The sequence below is a fragment of the Gadus macrocephalus genome, chromosome 16 (assembly GCF_031168955.1).
Source record: "Gadus macrocephalus chromosome 16, ASM3116895v1".
Lineage (NCBI taxonomy): Eukaryota > Metazoa > Chordata > Actinopteri > Gadiformes > Gadidae > Gadus > Gadus macrocephalus.
In genome coordinates, this window is record NC_082397.1 from 10,657,484 (window position 1) to 10,661,639 (window position 4,156).

Here is a 4,156-nt window from a genome sequence, read left to right on the forward strand (position 1 = left end):
TCCGCATTCGGCCCAACTGTCTGACGTACCATAGGCCTGTCTGACGTACTACAGGCCTGTCTAGCGTACCATAGGCCTTTCTGACGTACCACAGGCCTGTCTAACGAGCTCACTGACGGGCTGAACGCTGCTCAGCAACACGCAGCTACCGGACAGAAGTGCTGAGTCACCCGGCACTCAGAACCCAGCTGCTGTCGCTGACACACAAACACGTATACACACACACACGTACACATGCACGTAATCACACACACACACACACACACACACACACTGGAAAACTAATTACCGCCGCACACGGCGCGCGCACAATCAGTCAATCAAGCGGCGGCGGCGAGACCCCCCAGCGCGCTACGTTTGCGCGCCGCGGCGTGGGCACCTTGATGAGCTCGTTCCAGCGTCGCACCTCCGACAGCGGCCGTCACCACACTACAGGCGGAAACATCCCTTGTTCTAACAAGTCATAGTTCATTACGCTCACAACTTAGTTTTTTCAGCAGCCACCAGCCCCTTTGATGGCTGGGGAGGGGGGGGGGGGGGGCGGGATTGGGAGGGGAGTGGGTGGGGGGGGGTCTGTTGTGAGGCAGGAGAAATCATAGCACGCAAACAGCAGTGGTTTAAACATGAAAGGGGGCGAGAGATATTTTAAAACTGACAGCACTTCAAAGCGAGCGAGCAGATTCAAAGGGTGTCACAGGGAAGATATTCAAAAGCCTTCCGAGTCACCTGTAATCCACCCGCTAATACTTGGGTCCCAGCAACCGGTGTTTTAACCCCGCAAAGGGGGCAGAGTTGGCTCTGTGAAACCTCAAAGTGGAGCTACCTTAATGTTCTTCTCTCAAACACGCTTTTAGCAAACCTCCCGAGTCAAGGCTAAGCCATGGCGGCAAAGCTTCCTCCTTCCCCGCCACCCGGTAAGGAAAGGGGGGTGGTGTCCTGATACAACGCGATATAACAAAGGCAGAGGCCTCTCCTAAGTTCAAAGGCTATCCGGCGAATATATAACTGCCAAGATACATCAAAAGCAATTTTAGTTAGCACCAACTTTTTGGTGTTTTTCAGAGACACATTTCCTCTTTGTTTTTGCGATTACCCTTTGTCTCCAGCCTTTCATGGTTTTGAACCTTTAAGTTATTGTACTTTCAAGTGTGTTTAGAACTCACCCTTCCCATGGGGATATGGTGCGTCTTTAAAATTTATTTTTGAAAGTATCTTCAAAGATGATGGAGGGAAGTCAACAAGTCTCAAAGTGCTGCCGTAACTCCGGTTGCAGCACATTGGGGAAGAGAAAAACCTATTACCTTTTTATTTAGCTTTCTGCGCTAAGTGGGTGATCTTTAGTGGACTAAAAACAAAAAAAATCGAAGCATGAAAAAGTTGATCAAAACAACTACAAGATAGAGAAATGGATAACAAGAGTTTCATTCTTTTGACTGAGCAAAAAAATAATACTTTATAATGTTTACGTCTCGGATGTGGAGCCGCCTTGTTATGGAAAACAAACTTTGACACCCAACTGATCACATTGTACAGTTGACTCTACAGCTCTACAGACTATTTATAAGCTATCATACCCCTGATGCAGTAAGAGTGGGAAAAAAAGACAAAAAAAACAGTTTCACTCATTTGGCAAAACACTAACAAGCCCTTGAGGGAACGAAAAATGAGGTTCATCTTTAAGCTGCTCAAATTTCCATTTCCATTTGATTACCCTCTCAACATGCTGGGTATTAATTTGGCACTAGGGTGAATACAGTCCACTGTATTAAACGGAAAGGCTGCCTACTCTTATGTCTCCATGCTGTCGGTACTCATGCCTGTTCTCCTGCCCGTGAAGAGGGAGCATAGAAACAGAATGCGGTGGATTGTTTGGGCAGATGACACAAGTAGGACACGCCAGAGAGACCAAAGACAACACGACGGCTCCCTTGATATTAGACGAGGCCGCTGACGGTTTGAAATCTGCTATGCCGGGGAGGAAAGGCAGCAGGTCGTTTACCGCACGTTTTGATTTATATAAAGCCGGCGGTTTTAAAAATGGCGTCATGCCGTGAGCACTTGTGAACCCAACAGCGAAAAATACAAATAAAAAAATTATTTTTTTTCTCAAAGTTCTCTCAACGCCAGGGCGAACTGAACACACAAAGCTTTTTGCTGAGCCTCCATTGGGGGAATTGGATGAAATGCTTTTTTTATACCACAAAAAAACAACTACTTGGTATTCTCACATATTCGACCTGAGGCGAAGGAGTGAGGAGTTCGTGATCGATGAAAGGTGACAATCGAGAGTGTGGAGGCTGGGTGGAGGCGGGAGGCGGAGAAGAGGTTACCGCAGGGCCTTCCGATGAGGACACCCATCTTGTCGGCCACCCAAACCGATCACTATCCTCGCAAAATCTGCCCCCTCTGATTATCTCTGTCACTGTGGATGCATCAATGCGGCGCGTGCAGATCTGGCAGTCAATTTATAGCCTTAAACACAGCCTCCCTTGGCAACGGGGAGGTCGTAAAACGCAATATAAATAATCTCAACGTGTGCAGCTCCTCCACCAAAATGTTATTCAGAGGGGATCAATAAACAAACAGTGTAATTTAAATGCAAAGAAAGCGAAACCTATTGTTTTTTTTGTTTCGGCGGCGGCGGCGTTCGCAACCCTGGCCACCGCTCACCGGTGATCAATTATTAAAATCAACCCCTCGTTGCTTTGCGTTTGTCAACAACTTTAGGAGAATCAGATTTATTCCGCACGCCACCGCTTCTGAGAGGTCATTTTTCATCCCGCTAGCCTTTAGCACTTCTTATTAAAACACATTATTGTGCTCCTACATTTATTTATTCCTTGGGATAGCTCATTAGTCCGATTAATGTAATGTACTCTGCTGCGCTCTGTAGGAAGGCTGGGTATGGAGAGCCACGTTTCAGTGTGAATACAAGGCAGTGTGAGGAGTAGAGACGGTACTTTTCTCCCTATCCTCCCTGCTCCTCAGCCTGTGCCGCAATCTTGAGGTTAATTTGAAGCCGTGCATCCTTGTCGTTCTCCATTCGTTTGTTTTTCTTTTGTTGCCAAGATATGAACATTAATGCATTTAATATCTGCCGTGCGCAGACATAATTGGCAAACCCACCCTAAGGGACCTCGATAAACACAAATACATTGAAACGTATTTCCGGAAAGAAATTAGCAGATTAGTTTGGCTGTGCCAAACACTTGCCTCCTAAGAAATCAAACTTCTGCGTCGACCCATGTTGCCTGTTACTTACTAATCGCTATTCACATTGCATCCTGCATTGGATCTTTGAGTAATGATGACGATGATGAAGGTGGTGATGACTAAAAACACACAACTTAAAGCATTGCAACGAATGAAAACAAAACACGCTGAGGGTAAACTAAGCAGCATCCGTCATATTTGTAATGTGTGTTGTGTCTGGAATATTGCAGCAGGCATCCACCAGTAAATCCTTTTCACAGTCCGCACGTTATGGATTACAAACCCTCAACTTTCAGTGAAGACCGATATCAGTAGAGCTCCGATCCATCACTGTGATTGAACGGTAACGTTGTGTTTTGCGGTCATTAGAACATAATAATTGACACCGTTATCAATGGTTTCGCCGTTAAGAGATGAGTACCAAGCTTCCATTTGCCAAAGAAGTGAATAAAACGACGATGTTTTTCTTAAAGACAGTTCATCAGTTCAGTGGGTACTCAGTTTTAGGCCACTATAGGATTTATGTCTGATATCTGCAGGTCTTCAGAAGCAGTTTAGCAGACGAGCCTGACAATATCCGTTTTTGTTCCGTGTTGTTGTTGTGGGGGCAAGGGGCAGGGGGGGGGCGATATAATTCAGCACTTCTTTGTAAATCAAACAAACAAAATGACAAAACATTGGATCATTAAATATAAACTAGATAAATATAAACATAATTAACCCGGTGTTTTCACGTAATGTAATTATCCTGCACAACTGCGTGCCATAAACAACAAGACATTCAGCACTGAAACATGGCTGACTGACAGAGTTCTCCTGGGACTAATACAGTACAGAATAGTGTATATACTAAATATATGGTTTAGTACATGGCACTCGGGCATGTAAGGGGGTTTAAACCTCCACAGCCTAGCTGTGGGCATCTAGAGTCTGTTTCCTTTCC